Genomic DNA, 22,521 nt, shown 5'->3' on the forward strand with positions numbered 1-22,521 from the left:
TGTCTGTGGGCGGGTTTCCACTGACCCTCAGATGGCGTAAATTGAAACTGCGAATATAAAATACACTTAATGGAAAATTTTTCATCCAAAAGTTTTAAAGTTCTCTAGACATTTTTCCTTGATTTTTAAAAAATATTTTCGTAAATGTACTGAATTTTTTTTGCAAAGAAATCAAATCAATTTGCTCAGAGGTCAGAAGTTTGAATATTTGTTATAGGTGTACTTGCTAAACATGAAGATGCTTGAGTTATCATTGTGAGCATGCTAATGTTACGGAGGTCAAAACTACATGTGTATAAAAGTGTGTGTATATATATATATATATATATATATATATATATATATATATATATATATATATATATATATATATATATATATATATATATATATGTATGGTGGGAAGAAGGCAATAGGCAACTGAAGAAGAAATTACCAAGAAATTAGGAAAAAGTAACAAGAAATTATCTGAAAATTAGCAAAAAAAGACGCACAAAAAAGCCTGAAAAAAACTCCTTTAAGATTATGATGCTTCTGTAAAAAATGTAAATATATAATTATAAATAAAGTCCTCTTGACATTTTTCCTAGGTCTTTAAAAAAAATTCTGTAAATCTACTGAATTTGCAATGAATTTGTTAAAAAAAAAAGGAGTCAAATTACTGTGGCCCATATGACTGCAGACAAACAAGGAGAGCTCCGATCACTCGTCCCTGGCCTGAAAAACAACAAAACCTATATGATTTCAACCACAGAGCTGCTTCACCTCAAACACAAAAAAAAAACAAATACCAGCGTCTAGACGGAAAGAATCCCAGATAAAACCCTCCAGGAACCATCGACCGGTGAGATGAAAGATACATCAAGAGTCTCATTCAGGTATTAAGACATGAATTTAGCCAAATCTGTCTGTGCATTGTTGAGGAATTAAAGCGAGCTGCTGTGTCTTTAAAAAGAGGAGAGTGCAGGATAATGCCACGCCGAGGCAGCCGGTGATTTAACATTCAGGGCTGTGATTAATCTCGGCGAGGGAAGGGTTAAACAAGACACTGACTCTGCACTCTGTAACACTGCACAGAGAGAGAGGGAGAGAGGGAGCAGTGCTGGAGGGGGAGAGCGAGTCAAGAGTGTGTTCGCTTTGCATGTTTTGAGATCTCTCTCTCTCTCTCTCTCTCTCTCTCTCTGTCTCTCACACGCTCGGGCCATGTGCAGCCGCCACGTCACGTGCCGCTGCAGAGAGCGAGGGGTAGGGAGGGGCTGGGGGAGGAAAGAGAGGAGGGAGGCAGGAGGAAAGTGGAGGGAGATAAAGAGAGAGAGAGGGAGAGAGAGGAAACGGGGGAGATTACAGAGAGAATAAACACGGAGGACGAAGCAGGAGAAAATCTTTCGGCTGGCAGAATAAACAGATTCAGGGTGAGAGTTTTAATTGAAGGCAGATCTTTGTGGAGCAGTATATCAAAAAAGACATCCAATAATATTTTTAATCATCTAATAACTGACAAATTCACATATTTACCATCACTGTGTTAAAAAAGAAACAATCCAGATCATAAATTCAACAAGTTCTTCAAACTAAACCGCAAAATAATCCATTTTCACTCCCAATATGAGCACATTTTTAATCTGATGCCCTGTTGTCAGCGTGCCATCATCTGTCAGCACCTTCCAAAATGCATATGACCTTTAAAAAAATGAGTCATGTGACCTTTTCTGTTTTGATCCGCCACCTTATGGTTAAAGGCAGGATACACCAGCGGCCTTTGGTGTGCATCAGCTCGTAAGCTTACGCGGCTGTCCTTTCCTCTCCTCAGAAGAGAATATTTTTACATCACGTTGAATCATATCCGTTTGTCAAATCCCAGCTTTTACACTCTCAGTCTGTTGGTTTTGCACACCATGTTGTGCTACAGGTGTGATGATAATTTGTGTCTCGCTTTAAGGTCAGACTGATGATAGTGCTGCATGAAAACGAGCTTCCTCTTTTGTGTTAGCGTGATCATTAGGCGGTTTTCCATTGAAATTGAAATTGCGAATATATAATACACGTAATAGAAACATGTCAGTTTGAAAAAAAACATTATTTTTCGTTCACATTAGGTTGTATTCCAGGCAATTAGAAACAAACATATTTTGTTAAACTTCAATGGAAACACTTTTTTTTTTTTTGCTTTCATGGGTCACATGATGCTTTGGCTATGCACTTGTCGGTAGGTGCAATATAACCTCTTGTAGCGCCTGCTGCATCATGCCTGAGAGAGCCTGGAAAGCCACTCATGCGCGTTGCACGTGGGCGCAGCCAGTGCCCTCTGGCTGTCCTCCAGCGTATGATAACGCCACCGCTTCTGTCCGGACACGTTCCCACGTTACGCTGTCCAGCCGCGTTCCGATTGAATGCGAACGGTAACTTTTGGCGTCACCCTCATTCGCTGAAAGCACTGACAGAACTGCGCTGTTTGACGAGTTCTGAGGGACGTTCAAAGTTCAAAGGCTCTACAAGGTATTAGTCATCGTCTCAAACGCCGTCTGTTGAACAATTGTGATCATCGCGACCAATTTGAAGCCGGCTGGAAATCTGTCAGAGCGGCACAGCGAGTTAAACATGCTCGTAGATTCGTCAGGCTAGCAGACCGCAGAAGGCCCCGACCAAAAACAAGCAAAATTCGGTTTGCAAATGGAGCTGATCTTTGCTTGGCGTTAGTGCAGTTTGAGGTTTTAAATACTTGAGAAAGGCGTCTGAATGCAGCACAAGAAAAGTGATGTTGCTCCAGGTTTCGGAGGGTTAATGCTGTTGTTTTGACAGTGACGACAGGCTCGCTCAGCACAGATCTTGAGTTTGAAATCATCCTAAGTTTTTTTTGTTGTGTTTTTTCTGATAATACAGCAGTAGAGTGCATGCTTGGGCTGCAATGACTCTACAGTAAATCCAGTAAAGTGTTTTAAATGTTTGTAAGCGGAGACGCTCTGCTGTGTGTTAGCAGTGATTTGCATATTTGTGGAGAGTAGTGTCAGAGTTACAGCCTGAATCCATCACCTGCATGAACAAACGCAGCTATAGATAAACATGCAAAGTCCCTCACTATGCAGGGGTCCAGTCATGTCATGTGCTCCGGGTTTGATAATCTGAAGCGACTATCGGCAGAGTGCGAGCTGTGATTGGGAAACCTGAGCGCGAGGGAGGAGGTCACTACTATCTCCACACTGTGGTGACATAACTCGCAGTCAGTGTGTTGACACAAGGAGCGAGACTCCCGGGGTGTGTCACCTGGGCTGGATTGTCTCTGCTGTGTTTGTGTGTTCGTTGGTGTTCTGGCACACTCGTGAAGGTGCACGTGCCCGGCTGTGTGTTTGTTTGTGTGTGTGTGTGTGTGTGTGTGTGTGTGTGTGTGTGTGTGTGTGTGTGCGTGTGTGTGTGTGTGTGTGAAGGCGAGTCAGAGCCTGCTGCCTCTGTGTGTGCGTGTGTCCATGTGTGCTGTTCAGCGTCTGGCAGTGAAACTGAAACTGAGACATAAAAACAGATGTTTAGTGTAAGGGAAAGAAGAGACAAATGATACCTGATTTAAAATGATGTGTTCTCACAGCAAAGCAGAGTAAAAGCAGCTTGATTTTCATTTAACACTGATTACATTTTTATTTTGTTCTTTGACACTAATCAAAAGTTAATGTACTTTGATTTTGAAATTAATGTGTTCGTGCTTCTTTAGTAGCAACATTTTTAAAAGATACAAATTATTCTATGCGAACTAAATTAAAACAAAATCAATAGTTAAAAAAAAGACAACAGTTCAGTGTGTAAAATAAAGGGGCGACTGTTGAGGTGAGGATTGCGGATTTTAACTTGCTGAAAATTTTCCCATTTAGAAAACTCTCAGTTTTTATCATTGCGGAGGTTATTAGCGTGAGCTGAATTATCGACAGAGGTCTCTTTCAAACTGGACCTGTAAGTACAGAAAAACTAAACTCAGTTTGAAAAAGAAACTTTAAAAACAATTTGTAAAATCAAATCTATTAAAAATATCCAAAACCATGATTAGTGTCAGTGAAATCAGTGTTTTGGTAGACAGATGATTAACTGGCAACTTTTTTGGTTAAAATTTCAACATTTGTTTTTTTTTTTTTTTTACAGCTTCTTAAGTCTGCGATTATTTTACTTTTCTTTTCTTTTCTTTTCCTTTCCTTTCCTTTCCTTTCCTTTCTTTTCTTTTCTTTTCTTTTCTTTTCTTTTCTTTTCTTTTCTTTTCTTTTCTTTTCTTTTCTTTTCTTTTCTTTTCTTTTCTTTTTTTTTCCTGGTGTACTTTTCTTTTCTTTTCTTTTCTTTTTTTTCTTTTCTTTTCTTTTCTTTTTTTTTCCTGGTTTATATAATTTTAAAAGTAATATTTTGAAGGATTTTTGATGAGCTAAAAGAAATTCATCAAAAACATAAATCAGTGATAAAAATCATTTTGAGCTGCAGCCCTGAAGGAGAACGTGTGTGTAGCCAGCTTTCCTCCATATTGTTTGTACGTCTAATTAAAGGATCATATAGCTGCTGCTGTGGAGGAAGGCTCTGCTGTGCTGAAGTTAGAGAGGAAGAGGCCAAACATGGCTGCGGCGGCGACGGCGGCGAGGAGTGTGAGGAGTGTTTACGTTACAGGGTGGGGAGCCCTCTTTATGTAACACACTTCCTATATCACATTCCATGTGTGTATTGAATTTCCAGAGCATGTTTTTGTGTTTGGTGCAAACAGCTGCTGGCAGAGCTCGGGTCATCTGCATGTCGTCCACGCAGAGTCTCAACAGGAAATGAAACGCCGCTCTGACTCTTTGTCTGATTACTAATGCTGATGGCAGTACTAATACTGCTGCTGAGGGCACTGAGTGCACAGGTCACGCCGCTACTACTATTACTGCTACTACTGCTGTTACTACTACTGTTTAGACTACAAGTAGTACTACTAATGGAGGGACTGTACTGCTTCCAGGAATACTGCACCACTGGTGCCGCTGCTACAACTACTATCAGTACAACTACTAACACTATTACAATATTTTTTTTTACCTCTTCTCATACTACTCATGCTGTGGCTACTACTTCTAGGACCAACTAGTTACTGTTAGTACTAGTACTAAGTGCTAATACTACTGCTCACTAAAACCACTGCTAGTACTGTTATTACCGTCCGTGAGACTGCTCCTGATACTAGTACTGTAAGCACTACTGTTATATATGTACTCTATTAGAGCTGTATGACTAAAACCACAAAGTTACTCTTTCTGCCATTAGTACTGCTACTACTACTGTTATCAGTACTACTTTTCACTATCATTAAAGCTTTTAATACTGCTGTTACTGTCTTAAGCACAACTACTACAGGTACTAATACTACTGTTATTACTGTCAGTGATAGTGCCTCTAGTACTACAAGTACTGAATTTACCTTTTCTACCATGAGCACTACTACTACTGCTGCTGTTAGTATCATAAGCACTACTACTATTACTACTACTACGCTTTCAGTTATTGTAATGTCTGAAAAATATTTATGTTAAATATTATTTCACACTATTTGTACACATAATACTGAGCAGTGTTTGAGTTGGACATAATTCAGCATTGTGAAATGACAACAACAGTCATGTAACTGCACTTGTGTTGTGTTTGATGACTAAATATTAGGATGTGTCATCCCGTTTGTTCTTGTTGTACCTGCTCTGATGTCTGAATCGCATCTTTTGCCGTCCACTCATTTCTGTTCTATTTTAGAAAACTGATGGGAAAAACAGTTTGAAATATAAAAATGACGGTCCTAGCATCAGTGTTACCTCAGCAGGGTGGGTGTTTGTTATTTTAAGTTGACAGTGAGGAAAGACAAAAAGGATGATGACATATTTCTTTGACCATAACAATATGGGGGAACCCAACAAAAAAATATTTAATAGAAAATCTTTTTCAACTATTTGATCACAATAACTCTTTAACCACAAAAACCAAACTGCTGTAAAGCACTTAAACTTTGATGAAAACTCACTGAAGATGATAACAACAGACTGGAAAACCACTGGAAAAGTAAAAGAGTCTCAATTACTGTATTCACAATAGAAGTTAATTGTTACCTCTCTCCTTGTATAATTTGCATAATTACTATTGTCCCAGTAATTGCATTGTTTCCCTTTATTACATAAGAAGCCACTGAAACAGGAAAAAGACTTAACCAGATTTAAAGGGAAACGCCTCATCCTGCTTTAGGATGATGATGAATATGAGGAAGTTCAGTGTATTTAAGGAGGCTTCTGTGCTATAATTAAAGATAATGTCTAACTTTTACACTTTGAAATGTCTAAAAATGACTACATCAGAGTATATATTATGTTGACTTGTGTATTTACATCATACCAAACATTTCCAACAATATTAAAACCCAGAGAAATCTGTAATTTTGTTCAAGAACAGGTATTGCTTCATTTGTTCACCTGTCAGTAGTGTCATGCGTTAGGGTTTTGGCCTATAGCTGAAAAACATTGACCTTTTATCCAGTTTTAAGTCAAATTTTTATCTGCACTTTCTAGTGCAGAATGTCTTGATCCGAATGTCTTGTCTTTGTCTTGATGTCTTGATCTTAAGTTTTCAGAGAAACAAGTTGAGCAAACTTTAGTGTTAGCTCAGCTCCAGCCTCTGCTGTGCCAAAAAGCATTGGAAAAACACTGACTTTTATTGTGGAACTGCTTTATTCAGTGTTTTCACTGGTTTAAATCACCATGTCCGTTTGTTTTGGCGAGTAAGAGACCTCTGTGCATAATTCAGCTCCTGGTAAAAACCTCCTGAGAATTTGGATCTTAGGTTATCAGAGAAATGCACGGGGAGGGCGAGCAGCCTCTCCGCTACGAGCTGAATAGCATCGGAATAACACTGATTTTTAACATGAAACTGTTTTATTCAGTGTTTGTACTGGTATAAGTCACTCATTTGTTTTTTTTGGAGACAAAGAGACATCTGAGGATAATTCAGCTACCGCTAAAAACCTTCCAAACCATAAACACTGAAGTTATTGTAACAGAGAGAAACTGATTGTGATGACAACATAGCTCCATCTTTTCTTTTTGTTGTGACTGAGTGTCCTCTGGTAGCAGAAAATTTCACGTTTAAATCGAGTTTCACCTCGCTTCGCCTACTTCCACTTCAGTTTTTTGGGGGTTCCTACATTTCCCATGATGCCTTTCCACTGCCCCTCAGAGAGCAGCAGTGAGTTTTTTGCATTCAGCTGTTGGTTTCATGTGTGGGCGGATCAAGTGAAAGCATAGATGGATCAAGCGAGCGATTAGTCAAGAGGAAGAGTTGCTCACCTGACTCTCAAACCTCAACCTGTCTATTTTCTGCCTCTGTGGGCGTCTCTGCCCACTGCCGCTGATTTCTCCCTGCGTGCTCTGCGAACACTAGAATGGCTCAGGAGAGATCAGTTTTTAACATTTTCCTCTTCTTTTTTTTTAAACAAAAGTTTCCAAAGGAGGGCTGGAAAAGTTCTCCGTGTCCTAAAGTTACAAGACGTCGTCCAAATTCATCAGCATGCTTCTGTCGGCTCCATGTGAGGATCAACGCTTCACATCCTGAGGCGAATCCTGTGATGGAGATTTGAGATGATACTGCAGCCGTTTTAAAATGAAGGATTTCAACCAGGATTTCTCGACTTGACAAGAATGTGAATAAGAAATGATGGCTTTAATTCTAAAAACGTGGAGTCCTTGAATTTCCCCAAATAAAGACCTTCAAAGACCTTGAAAAGTCTTGAAAGTTAATGCAGGAACTTTAGTGTTGCACTTCTGGCAGAAACACTGGATTCAGTGTGATGATGTTGGCATGAAAAGGTTCCAGTTAACCCTTTGAAACCTGGAGCGACATCTCTGTTCTTGTGCTGCTTTCAGATGCCTTTCACAAGTATTTAACCCTTTGACATCTGAGCAAATTGGTGCGATTTCTTTCAAAAACATGGGGGAAAAAATGAGTAACTTTGTATCATATTTATAATTATCATAATTACATATTTTAAATTATGTTAATAATTATTATACAGTTTTTTGCCTTTCTTAATGAATTATTCATGTATTCATTTTTTTATTTATTTATTTTTTACCAATTTTTAGGTAATTTCCTTGTATGTTTAACTTATTTCTTTCTAATTTTCATTTCCTTTTTTTGTAGCTCATTGACTTCGTCAAATGTTTTCAAAAGAAATCAAGTCAATCTGCTCAGGTTTCAAAGGGTTAAGTAGAAAAAAATAATTGTGTTGCTTTAATCCAAAAATATTATTAAACCCAAGGCTTTCAGTGAACTTCACAGCCTGATGGACAGAGAGACGGAGAAAAGCAGAGATTGACAGGCAGAGCGACAGGCGGAAAAAGAAAAACACATAATCTCAGCTAAATTAATGAAAGCAGAGAGAGGATCCGAGAGTCAGCGGCTGCTTCGTCCAAATGGCTCCCGCTCACAGACAGGAAATGAAGCCAGGCGAAGCTGCGCTTGGCGGCTGTTTACCCGGCAGCAGCGGGAGCTGTGTTCTTGGATCAGTTTCAACTTTTTGCCCAAAATGGTTGTTATTAGGACGGGGCTTTGGACAGACTTATCCAGGATCAGCCCCCTCCAGCTGCCACCGAGTCAGATCAAGCCAGCAGCAGTTCATGTGATGGAGTCGCTGCTTCACGGACAAACAGATGGACCAGAGGATGTATAGATGGATAAAGAGGAGGATATATAGTGCATTGCATTATGGGTTGTAAACAGCAGAGGGTCATGATGATTTTTTTAAAATGTGCACAAACGTGTACAGTTTGTATGTAGCAACTTCAGATGAATCTATTCATATGGCATTTTGTCAATGATTTGATCCATAAAATGCTACAGCGACTTATCGGAGCATCGAAAATCCAAAGACGCTCAATTTTCAAATTTAACGAGAGAAAAGCAGCAAATAGTCTCAAGTTGGAAATGAGCCGATGATCCAATTTGCAATTGAATATGTTTTTTAAAAGCCACCAAGATTGAGGCAAAGTGTATTCAGACAGAAAAAAATGTCATTAAGAGTGCAAGATGAATAGATTATTTACAGATGATGCTAATGTATAAAGAGCTATTGAGTTCAATGTAACAATAGGGCCTTGTGTCTAAAAACGCAGTTATACATAAGCATACATAAAAAAAGGACATGTTCTTAATATTAATTTCAAAAACCTTGTAAAAATTCAGTTGAGTGCCGGACTATAAATAATTAACAAGCAGTATACAAACATGCACTTTAATGTAGTTGGATGCAAACAAAAGGGTATTTTAAAATGTTTATAATGTACATAATTTCTGCTTTGAAGACATATTTTGTATTAATACAACTGTGTTTCGCCTGAGTTTGGCTGTTGCCATCTTGTTTTTTTGCAGCCAGAAGATAGCTGCTAGCTGTGTTAGTACAGTTCATTTATATTCTATGATTAATTGTGATAATATTAATGCTAATTTGCTATTTTGTGCGATTCAAAAATAGGCTTAAAACCTTTAAAACAAAATGTGCTTGCAGGGAAAATTGAATATCTAACTTCTTAGAGGGTCTTTTAGTAAAACTAAATGCTGAACAAGAGTTTTTTTCATGACCAAAACTTTACTTTCAAATACTGTAAACACGCTTATTTCTGCAGTAATGTTGGGCATTTTAACACGGGGGTCGATAGAGCCTCACTCACTTTAGGTGGGTCAAGTGGCCATTAGAGGAACTGCACCTTATTTTTCAGCACCGGAGGTTGACGTTTGGTATCACTATATTGTTATTTATAATCTTATGGAAGAGTTCTAGTCACAACAATACTTTAGTTAACACTTATATCTTCCTACGACTACATTACAGAGTGTTTAAAACTATATATTGTTTGTTATATGATGCCTGCAGCTGCTGTTACCCTTTATTTTATTCTTTTTTGTACGATTTATCCTTTGTTCATGGTTATTTGTTGCTCTCCTGCCTCCATCTTTTCCTCTGAGCCCTCATATTCAGAGCTGATGTTGTTTCACATGTAAACTTAATAAGTTTGTTTACAGTAATTTTCCCACTGGTGTTCTGTACACTCAGAGTTTGGTCGAGAAAGGATGTTGATGGTTTATCCTGTATTTATGTCTTGAAGTGGACAGTTTGGACCAGTTTGTTTGGAGGATGCAGAATTCAGTCATTTAGTTCATTTAGAAGCAAACAGAAGCATTTGAATGCTGGTGGCAGCTGATAATGACATATCTGGAAATTAAAGCCCCCTCTAAGAGAAGAGGAAACAGGTTTTGACTCTTCGGCCAAAATGTCAAAACTCTCCAGGACGTCAGGTTGCCAAGACTCTGATTAATCAACAAGCTTCTGTATTTGGGAGTCCATGTGCATTTTGTTTACAGGCCCCGGTTTGATTGCAACTGGGCACTCGGAGCCCAAAATAACCAAATATACAAAAAAAAGTTTTCCACTCTTCGGCTTGCACCAAAGAAAACTGACTATTAAGGATAATAACTGCAGGGCAGGATGATGCTTTCATGTCACACATGGAGCTTATGTAAATCTGAGACTGTCCTCCAAAATACAACCACAAAAGTCGTTTGCAAAAGCAGCTTATAAGAAATTTTTGTTTAGTTTTAGGTGGCGAACTCTAGTGGTCGTAGAGTTCAAACACAGGACTCCCACATGAAAGACCAGGGTTTGTTGGATCCATCTACCCCCTCCTGCCCACTCTGTAGGGACCTACGCGCTCTTTATATTACGTTATTACCGGCAATGTTTCAACCTGCAGCATTCAGCAGCGTATCATGCTGCCACTGCAGATGTCTCCTGGCTGTCTTGCAGTGTGTAATATTATTGCGTATTATGCAGACTCAAAAGGTGGCTTTTGGTGTCGGGAGCTTATGCCAATAGCAATGCAAAAGCGGCGTTATTTGACGACTTCAGAATGAGAACAGGCTGGCTTAAGATTATGAACCCCAAATTGCTACCAGTGCTTGGTATTGTGCGTGAATGTTAGACCGATGAGCAGCTGGCACCTTGTATGGTAACCTCAGCCATCAGCGTATGAATGTGTGTGTGAGTGGGTGACAAGAAGTGTAAAAGTGCTTTGAGTGCAAGTCCATATACCAGAGATTCTCCAAATGTGGAAAAGTGTAGACGAATGTCTGTTTTCATAAGCGGATCAGAATCACTGCATTGAAATGATTTACAGTTGATGTAAACATCTTTATAAGAGGATTTTATCTCAGTTCGACATGAGTTTGAACTGGAAAACCACCGCTCACAAAGTTTATATAGTCAGAATTTCCCACTCTTGTACCAGCTCTGCTCGCTCAGTGTGGAGTCAAGTGTTTTCAGCTGGGTTTCGGAGAAGGGTTGGGGGGGTGCACGACCATGCACTTCCCCTCAGATGGTCCTATCCCACCCCCCGCCCGCCGTGGAGCCTCAGCCCGATTTCTCCGAGCCTGCAGAGGATTCGGTTGTGGTTTTGTGGTTGATGCTCATAATAAAATGACTGACAGCTCGCAGCAGCAGTCAAGTAGCAAATCAGTGGTGCTGCTCCGACTGACATTTCCAGGTTCACAAAACGCTCCGGTTTCACAAAATCTCTTTCTGTTTCTGTGATTCGATACCAAAGCTTCTTCATGGCAAAATGAAGATTAATGCTGAATCTTTAAAATCTGTCATTAATGAGAGGGATTTTTTTTTTATCTCTGCTCTCTGCTGGTAAAAATAACTTTCAAATCAAGTTACGTAAACACGTCCTTTTTCTGTTTAATTTTGCAAAAGTATCTGAAATGTTTCCACTACTGTTTTAGTCGATATTGGTCACCAGCTCTGCAGTTATTTATAATCTGTGGCTCGGAGCCTGGAGCTCCAAAAAAGCGTCTTACAAATGCTGCCACAGTGCAGATCTGACTGCTGCTGGATGATTGCTCAACTAACACTTGTATTCCAGAGAGGAAACGTTCTGAAAAATCTATTTTTTTCCTCTCCAGGTATCCGAAATGGAAAATAATTGTGTGATTAGCAGCTGGTGTGGAGATACGGCTGAAAATAGACTCACTATTCTTTGCATTCAGAAAAGAAAATGCATAATAGCTGCAGGGGAAAAGCATCAAGGAGGAGTTTCACATTCACTGCCAGCATCCAAGAATTTATTTTATTCCTGATCCATTTTATTTGATTTTATTTCATTCCATAACATTGATTTGCAACACACACATGAAATAAACTAAAGCTGCTGAAATCGAATCGAGGGGAGGGGGGTCGACCGCCACAGCAGCAACCAACAAATACTATGTTATCTTTCAGCAAAGCTTTATTAAATGTAAAACGGGCACAAGGAATGTGATTTCCTATCAGATTTTCTTTCATTTCCTTGCTGGGGTTCAGATACAATCATTCAGTTTCTGGATTCAGTGAAACAAGCTGATTTTTTCTCACAAGAGCACCCACAAAGGGTTAAACAAAATCCTGATCTTTCCTGCTTGTTGTAAATCCAGCTTGATGTGAACCCGCTGCCCCGCTCAGCGTCTCCGGCTCGATACCGTCACCTGGTGGTGAGTCGGCGTCACTGAAACAGCAGCATGAAGCTTGAAGCTTGTTTGAACATTTTTAAGTGAAAATATGAAGAGTAACAGCAGCTTGTTATTAAATCTGCAAGAAACTATAAGAAAAAGAAATATTGATGGTCTTTATGGAGGAAAAAAAAACATGGTTTCATCCTCCCTTGCTTTGAATTAAATTTGAACATTTTGTCCACTATCTATACAGTAATCCTCTTTATGGTCAACTCTTCTCAGAAGGCCTCAGTTTTGGCTCGTTGCTCTCTGGATTAAACAGCATATCACTCTGCAGCCAGCGGCCTCAACACGAAACCCTCATACTGCAGAGATGTGTAGGATTTTAGAAACCAAAATCAATAAAATTGCCCTTTATATTATTATTTAGCTGTTTTTTTCTTGTTTGCTTCCCTCGCTTGTACAGATTTTGCACCTGGTTGCTACCTGTTTACAAAGCTCTGACCTCACCTGAGCGCAGTGGGTGTACGCGTCCATAAACAGCCCAAACACGCAAAAAAAGGAAAAAAAAATCAGAAAGCAGAAAAATACACCTCCTCCCACTTCTAGTGGGTCGTAAGTGATGACTGAGAGAGATCACTTCTGTATAAGTCTATACACCGTTTTGTAAAGTAAATCCTGCATTGTATACCTTTAATGTCCAGAGTTCGAGCTCAGTGAGTATTGTCTCGCCTTCAGAGAGTTAGCTTTTAGCCTTTAGCTCTGCTGCTCTCTGACATGTGACCGTCCTCAGGGAGGGCAGATGGGCTCTAATCTGCAGATAAAACTCGATGATGATGATTGAACAGCTAAAATGAGAAATAAAGCCAGTCCTTCTGATTTCGAACACACCATCGAGCTGATTTTCTTTCAATTTATGTGCCGTTTTATTGGACTGGCGATCACAAATTACACTATTAACAAAGTCTCGTGCATAGATTAATCAGAATAATCAGCAGGCTAAAGAGATCAAATGACCTCTGCTTCCAATGCCTGTACTTGAGCTTGACCTCTGACCTTTCACTGACCTTCTGCCAATCAGCGGCAGCTTTGCAGACGTGTCGTAAATCTCAACACCCACATCTGGTGCTGTCGAAATGATCTCTGTGAGCATAAATATACAAGTAGCTTCAGGCTCTGAAAACCTTCAGCAGCTCCTAGTGGACATATCGAGAAAGACACGGCTGCAAAAACAAGGAATAATGTAATGGTGTGTGTCTGTTTCCAAACTGAAGTGATGCAGGAAAAACATGTAAACTGTATATCAGTGATACTCAGCTTAAGGACTGCAGGCCACATCTGGCCCCCAATAGGCTGCTGGATGGCCCCCCAAACATTTGTTAATTCACAGTGAAAATAAAGTGATTCACACAGAGAATTGTTTTTGTCCTTTTAGTATACATAAGCTGCCACAGTGCATAAAACAGCATCAAAACAGAGAGGGAGAGATAGAGCTTGTTTATCAAAAAAAGTGCCAGTGGAGGATCCCCCGCACCCACTACAGAGGTCCTAGCTAAACCCTGTGATGTCAGAAAATCATAGAAATGTCCTAAAATCTTAAAAAAGGTCCAAAAAAACCTGTCCTGAAATCCTGGGAATGTCCCGAATTCCTAGAAACATTCTGAAATCCGAGAAATGTCCTAAAATCCTAGAAACATGATAAATCCTAAAAAAGTGCTAAAATCCGAGAAACATCCTGACATCCTTGAAACATCCTAAAATCATTGTCAGGTGCTAAAGTGTTAAAGTGGTTAAAATTTCAAATAATGTCGTTGTCTTTCTAACAAACCGACTTGTCCTCTCTGTCTCCCTCCCAGGCGGTCAGGCGGTGCCTCAGGACCAGTCACCCACCTCCACTTGCCCCCCAGGACCCTCTGGACCTCCAGTGGCCGCCAACGGCAACAGTGACATCATGGTGAACTTTGACCCCGACCCTGCGGGACCTGGCTCTGTCCAGCGTGCCGGGCCAGGAGGCGTTTGACCCTCGGCGGCACCGCTTCTCGGACGAGGAGCTGAAACCTCAGCCGATGATCAAGAAGGCCCGCAAGATGCTGGTCCCCAATGAGCAGAAGGTACTACGTCTCCCACAATTCTTAGCTGTTGCACAGACCAGCTTCTGACTAGTTTAATGTGACTTTTTTCCTCCTAAATGCAAGCATGCAAACAGCTCCTGATTCTCATTTAAAAAATTATAAACTAAATGAATTTTTACAGTTTTGATGGTGACTTGTGAGATACGTGTTTTTGATGGCCGATGAGCGGATTTATTGCCTTTTAGTTTTTACACTAATACTTATGAATAATTATAGAAAATCAGATTCTAGTTTCAAACTTCAATATACTTGAAATTGGACTGTTTTTTTCAATAATTTAAACTCAGTACTTCCATAGCACTTTAATTTGCAGCATTTAGGAACTTTTGTCTCAAACCTGGAAAAACATGCATCAGGTCATTTTTGTGTGTAACCTGATATTATTTTCTTAAAAGAAGAGAAAAAATCTGGCATTAGAATAAAAATCAACTTAAATTGTATGTATATTTATATGTATATATATATATATAGCATGTAACATCAAATCAAGTTTAATTTGACATACACCTCAAATTAGTTTGATTTCTTTTAAAAACTTAAGGAGTAACTTCACCAGACATGGCCTAAAATCTAGCAAGAGATTACTCAAAAAGTTTTAAGAAAATCACCTGAAAATAAGTGAGAAAAAAATGATAAAAGAAAAAAAAAAAAGACACCCCAAAGAGCTGAAAACTTTTATTTAAAAACAAATAATCATTTCCTCGTAATCTTTTTTCAGCGTTTTTTTCAGCTAACCCTAACCCTAACCCTAACCCAATTTGCTCCAGTTTCACAGAGTTAATGTGGAAAAAAAGCTAAAGGCGCATGATGAGAGTCCTTAAAACACCCTGTCCTCAGTTTATTGCACAATACGTGACGCTCTGATCAATGGCTTCCATAGTTGAGTGCAGAGCAGCTGTAGCTCCTGAGGCATTTGTAATTTGTGGCGAGATGGTGCTCACCTCGTGTTCAGTCGTAGAGGGTTTTATAAATCATGTGCTCGCAGGTTGTTTTGAAAAATTATCTCTGACCAAAAGTTAAAGCTGCAGCTGGGATTGCTCTGCAGCTCCTCTTAAATGAGATTTTTAGATTTAGCTCTTTGTTTTTAATACCGAGCCTCCGCTGGAGAGTAAGAAAATATAGCTGCGATCAAAACATGATATAAGATATTCCAGGGTCACAACATTAAGGGGAATTGGTTTTTTTTTCATAAACTGATTAAAAAAACAAATAATCTCAAAATGTTGATAAGACAACGCTTTTAAATATGTTGCATAAGGAGAATGATTTTGCTGAGTAATGATTTTAAAGACCCCGTCCACTGAAAATTACCTTTTTGTTAACACGTCCATAAAGTGTTATTTTATGTGCTATATCATGAGATAAATTAGCAAAACTAGAAATGTCCTTAAATCCAGGAAACATTCTAAAATCCTAGAAACGTCCTTGAAAACTAAAAAAACAGTAAAAACAGTTTCTAATAAATAATAAATACAGTAACTTTTGATCAACCCACATCAATTTCAAGCTCAAAAAATACATCTTGTACAACATTGTTGCTTAACTCTTTTAAACCTGAGCAAACTGGTTTGTTTTCTTTCATAAACATGGAAACAAGGCGACAAGCACCTTAACGAGAAGTTAAAAATTAAAAATTAGCAAGAAATTAGTAAAAAGTTAAAGGAAATTACCTGAAAAAAAAGGGTCTAAAAAGGTTTTAAACTAAACATTTGTCCATTTTTTTTCAGAATTTAATAATATTTTCTGGTATTTTTTTTGTCATCTTTAACTAAATTTTAGCATTTTGCAGGATATGTCTTGCCAAGTTGCCCTTTTTTTTAATTATTTTTTTTTTTTTTTTATTTTTTTAGAATATCTAAAAATATTTTTTTTTTTTTTTTACCACCTATCACTTCATTTTAGTATTTTTCAGGATATTTTTTGCCAAGTTGCTCATTGTAATTTTTTACACTTTTTTTGTAGAAAACAAAATAATGTGTTCACGTTTCAGAGGTTTAAATGCTCGTGAAAGGCATCTGAAGGAGCATAAGAAAACTGATGACAGTCCAGGTGTTTTAGGGTTAAGTCCCACCCACTTTCAGTTTAAGTCACTCCCACTTTTGGTGTTGGCCCCGTGTATTGCAAATACCTATGAAATAATAGTAATAATGGTGTACTTGCTCGTCCCTGTAATTAAATGCTTGGAGATGAACTTAAGCTTTGCCAGCAGTAAACAGATCGTGTTAAAGGCTCTCTGAGGATTCACTGTGAACTCTTTGGTCCTGCAGAGATCCCACCACATCCTCCAGATAAAGATCTGTCAATTTGAACTCCCATTTTGCTCTCGAGGTCCAAAAGTTTAACACAACAATCTTGTTGGTTTCCAGTCTTCCTCTCATGAGACCCTCATCGGCCAACAAATTTCTCTCATGCCCCAAAAAAACAACACTTTGTGAGGCTGCTGGGCGTTTATTCACTCAGCTGAGCCGCTCAGCAGCTGCATTCAGAAAGATTTATTAAGACAATTTCCACTTATTATACTAATTATTCTCCAACCTCACTTTTGATTCCCATTTAAGATGTTACAAGTTATTGAATATCATCAAGTTCAGCATGTGATGTGTAGGTGTTTTGCAGACCATTTGATTGCTTTGAAGCTTCGGTGTCTGTCTCTTTATGTGTCTCTTTATGTGTCTCTGTGAGCTTTTCGCTGTTTGTTAACATTGTTGTGAGAGCTGATGTGTAGTTTAACCCTCTGAAACCAAAGGGACCAAAATACATATAATTTTTGTGCAGTGTCAAATACCCTCACTCATACTGCTCTTCAAAAAACATCACATATTAGTATGATTTTATTTTTTTATTGAGTTATTTTTTTAACCAACATCAGTCCTAATCATAAATATCAAATATTAATTCATTTCCAGAATTTTAAACCTTTAAATGCCAGTTTTTTGTCATGATGCCACTATGTTTTGAGATTTAAAAACAAAACACAAATTAATCTGAATTAAAATTAATTGTTTCTAATATACTGCATGCAAAATAGATTTTTTAAATTATTATTATCACAGACTGGGATATGTCAGTTATCTGCAGCAACATTGACTGTGACTGTGCACCTGGTGGAAAAAGCATGTAATTTCTTCATATGCCAAATATGGTAAAACTGACGTCATCCGTTGGAAATAGTCAAAATGACAAACTCTGAGGCAAAAGCCCAGAATGACAGACAGAAATAATGCAAAGCATGTTTTTTTTGCTTTGATGACTGTTGATCAAAACTTGCAGTTTAAATGGGTTTCAATGGCTCTTTTTTTTTTTTTTTTTTGCTGGTAAAATATGAATGTAACAATCTAGTCTCCACGGTGTATTTCAGGCTAATTGTTGGAGCTGAGCTGGAAATTCCAAGATTAAACAAAAATACACAATCTTGCCAAAATTCCAGTTTACCAGTGACATATTTATTAGATTTTATTGAGTTATGATGGCAGCATCAGAACATTTCTACATGTCTACAAACACAGACTGCCTTAATTTTTTAATCATCCAATCAGCTGAGACTCACGATCACCTTAAACTGCTTTGCGTCATCAGCCAGTCTTTTATTGTGGTCCAGTAAATCGCATAGTTTACATGTTCCATAGTTGCAAATATTCAACTGTCACTCCCCCTCCTCCTCCCCCTCTTCCTTTCCTGTCACCCTTTCTCTCTCATCACACATCTGACCCTCATAACTCATCCCACGCTCTCCTCTTTTTGTGTTTCTCTCTCCCCTCCACCTTCCTCCCCACACACCACAACATGCCACACCGGCGCCGACGACAGGACGAGAAGTACTGGAGCCGGCGCGTCAAGAACAACGAGGCGGCGAAGCGCTCGCGGGACGCCCGGCGGCTGAAGGAGAACCAGATCTCTGTGCGCGCCGCCTTCCTGGAGCGGGAGAACGCCGCCCTTCGTCAGGAGGTCGCCGACATGAGGAAAGAGCTGGGCCGTTGCAGGAACATCATCAACAAGTACGAGAGTCGACACGGAGACTTGTGAGGCGGAGGAAGGAAGACGACGACGAAGGAGGACGGGACGGGAGGGGGAGGAGAAAAATGAGAAAAAAGGGTACAAGGCAAACCCAACAACGGCAGCACTTTAGTTGAAGTGGCGAGGGGGGAGGCCGACGTAGATCTGCAGTAAGCGCTGTGCGACACCGAGCGCAAACACGAAAAAAGTGTGTGCACGCTGTGCGTCAGGATGTCGTGGCGGGAAAAGCACAGCGACGCCGTCTTTTACCAGTTTGACTCTCTTTGTACATGCTGCTTCGCCGAATCCACTCAACGTACTGTATCACCGTGTGTCACCTCGGCAGCTTTACATCACCCTCGGTGCTGTGCTTACGCCCGGTGTCGCACGGCATTTTTGCAGGTAGTGCGTCCCAGCCGCTGCTCCGGCCAGTTCAAACAGGGTGTTGAATTCACATTATGCCAGTGAAATCTCACTTTTTAAGCTCAAGGCACGGATACAAGCCAGGAGAGGTCAGACGTGTAAGTTTTTTCTATAAATAGGACAAAAACAAAACATGTATATTTTTGAAGTGGGCAGGAAGGAGAGACTAGTCCAGCAAGGAGGAAGAGACGGCGGAAGAGGTGCAGGGTTTTCGTCCATAACGCAAAGAGATTTTGACATAGGATTATTGTATATTTTTCTATTAGCAGAGATAGTCTGGAGGAGGATTTTGGAGATAATCTTTTGTATATTTTATATATGGGGCGGGGAGGGGCTGTTAGCTGGACAGTCACGGGGCCACACAACGCTTTTCCTCCCAGCTGTTTATCGCTAAACAACAGATTATCTATTTTCGATTTCACTGAGCTGGTTAGTCCGGAGGCGAAACAGAGAATGTATCAAGGTTGAATCAGGTATTTCACATGGTGTGAGACGAGGCGGGGTATCTTAGTAACGATTGTTTTTTGCGCGGAGGAGGGGGCGTTTCGGAGGAAGACGGTGAAACAAAAATTGTATAGTTTTAAGAAATTTTTGTGTTCGTTTTGTTTTTCTTTGTGGGCTCGTTCATGATTTGTTATCTTCTATTTGATTCCGTGTCTGATTTAGAAATAATCGCAGGGCTTTTATTTTTTTGAAGGTGAAGGAGGAAAAAGAGAGAGGAGGTAATTATAGCCATCAGAACAGCTGGATGTGAGCAGATGTTGGAGAATAAATAAGGTGGAGAATTCGCTGGCAGGTTTGCATTTAGTTTGGTGTCTCGCTCACACACACACACACACAAACGCGCACACGACTCGACTCGACAGACAATTTGTTAACGATAACAGAACATGGTTGCAGTCTTTCTCTCTCTGTTTACTCCTTGATTTGTCTAGGGCGTGCAAAAATGAAATACTAACTGGTTTAGGGTTGATTTGCCCAGATTGAACAGTGACTGAAACCTTCAGCATGCAGACACACGACAAACACACACGGTCCTCACCCAGGTTTTAACCCTTATTGTTGTTGTTGATGTTGTTATGGACTTCTATGGTGCTGATCTGATCTGATCCTTCACCTGACACACACACACACACACACACGAAAATCATAATCACACACAAACACTACCACCATCTCAAACACAGTACTGAACTGCCTATACCCTTTCTTTGTCTTTTATTCCTTCTTTTTAGTTCATTTTTTCTTTCTTTTGTTGCATATTGTATCGATAAATCGTATATAGATTTACACACACTTGTCTATACCTCTCCTTTAAACTTTACCCAATGAGAAATGAGAAATGCACCCTACTGCTACTGTACCATACAACTGTACTATTGAATATTAAACTATTCTCTCACTAGATAAACATATATATATGTATATGATATATGCTTGAATTATGTGATTATAGTTGTAATATACATAATTGAATATATTACAGAAAATCCCATCGGAATCATTTTGTCAGTTTATTTCTCAGGTGTTTTTGTCTGAGTATTAAATACACGTATTAAAAAAACAACAAAAAAACACGAAAAAAGTCTTTGGATCACAGAATTTGTGGTTTGGTTTTGGGGGGAAATTTCTATTTGATTTTTATTGTAAAGCGATTCAGAGCTGTTGGTTTTATCGTTATAGATCTGTTCTACCCTCTGTTCGGTTTACTACTAACTCACTGTGGGACAGACGCTTTCTCCTAAAAACAACTGACCGTTCGCTAAGCCCCGCCCCCCTTAGTTACTGTTGCTATGCTCATCCAGCCTTCCATTCTAGAATTCAATGTATCCATTTCACTATGGCAACAGTGGCACAGTTTATTAGCTTTAGCTAGCTAACTAACAAATTCCTGTATCCTACACCACTTCTTTTTTATACATTCATTACTCCCCACATAAAAGTGAAAGATAAATTGTGATTTTGGACAATTACGAAAATTAAATTTGTGGCTAATTTTTTATTTTGATTTTAGAAACATTTTGACAAAAGCCACATGTAGTTTTCTTGTTGGTAAAATGTTGATTTTTCATGCTGAAATGACTTAATGTTAGCTAGCTAGCTGACATTAAGGCTTTGTTCGAAACCACATACTAACACACTATTTGTTGGCTACTAATAATGACGCAACACGTGTTTGTTCCAGCTATATTGTATGTGGATTTTGTGTACATGAGAAATAACCAGATGTATCCTTAGATTAGCTAGAATTTCTTAGTATGAGCGGTGAGTTTATTGGAAACAGTCAAGCTCCGCAAATTAACTGTAGAAATCATCAAAACTAAAATATTTTAATTTTGTTTTAACCAGTTAAATATGGTAGCTTGGTCAGCGGAAGAGTCCAAAAAGAGGGAAGGGTGGATGGGTCGGTCAAAAAAGAAACACAGGACTTTCACCCAGAAGACTGCTGTTTGTTTCCTGTGTGAAGTAATTTTAACCCAAAGCATGATTTTTTTTCTAAACCAAATAATTTTGTTGCCATAACCTGAAGTAGTTTTAGTGTCAAAAGCTACATTTCCTGTAAACACAGCAGAAACTGACGCTGTAGGGGTGCCTGGAGCACCGTCGTTTAACCAAGGAGCTGTAGGCCATTTGATGAGTTTGTAGTGAAAACGTTTTGGCAAAAGTGTTGTAATTATGCATTTGATGGCTATACACATTACATCATGCAAATGTAATACTGTGTAATGATGCAGAGGCAAATGACGGTCACTAATTAAACTAACTAATTAAGGTAGCTAATTAGGCTAACTAATTGAGCTAGCGTAATTCTGGAAAAACACTGTCTGCTACTGATTTATAATGTTAAACCGATACATAGCAGTTAGCGCTGGTTTTGCAATGACTTAAATGCAGAGGATTTAACGATTTTAAAATAGGGCTTTATCTAAAGTTACACATTTTCCATCAAATAATATAGTTATGATATGCTCACTCTTGGCTTTAGCAGTAACAATTTCTTTATGTCATTAGCCATGCAAGCTAATATTAGTATTCTATAAGAGAAGACTTTTGTATTTTTGGTTTTGGAAAAAATTTAAAAGAACCCTTTAATTACATAACATTGCCCAATGCACACATCTTTCGTATGCTAAGAAATCCAAAGCCCTGTTATGGTCGCTAAGCTAGAGACAATCACATTAATGGGGAGGGGTTTAGTGAACGGTTAATTTAGACCTGTCTTGTCTTTATTAAGAGATGGCGACTAATTCTTTATTTAAAAAAGAAACTAAAGTTCTTGTATTCAGGCATAGTTACTAGTATTATAGTTGCTGTTGTTGTTGTTGATATTTCTTTTCAGTCGTTCTTCAGGGGAAGCTGTGATTTTATTCTCAGCTAAATCCCCTTTTGATTCCCAAGAAAAACTTACACTTGATTTTCCACGAGCCTGTTTGCTGCCGGCACCATCCACAGATACTTAACT

At 39.0% G+C, this 22,521-nt stretch overlaps 1 pseudogene; it reads left to right on the forward strand.

Moving 5' to 3' along the window:
- LOC121957638 overlaps positions 1-22,505 on the forward strand; it is a 36,896-nt pseudogene extending 14,391 nt beyond the window's left edge.
- Positions 22,506-22,521: the final 16 nt, after the last annotated feature.

Source organism: Plectropomus leopardus, chromosome 18, assembly GCF_008729295.1.
Source record: "Plectropomus leopardus isolate mb chromosome 18, YSFRI_Pleo_2.0, whole genome shotgun sequence".
NCBI lineage: Eukaryota > Metazoa > Chordata > Actinopteri > Perciformes > Serranidae > Plectropomus > Plectropomus leopardus.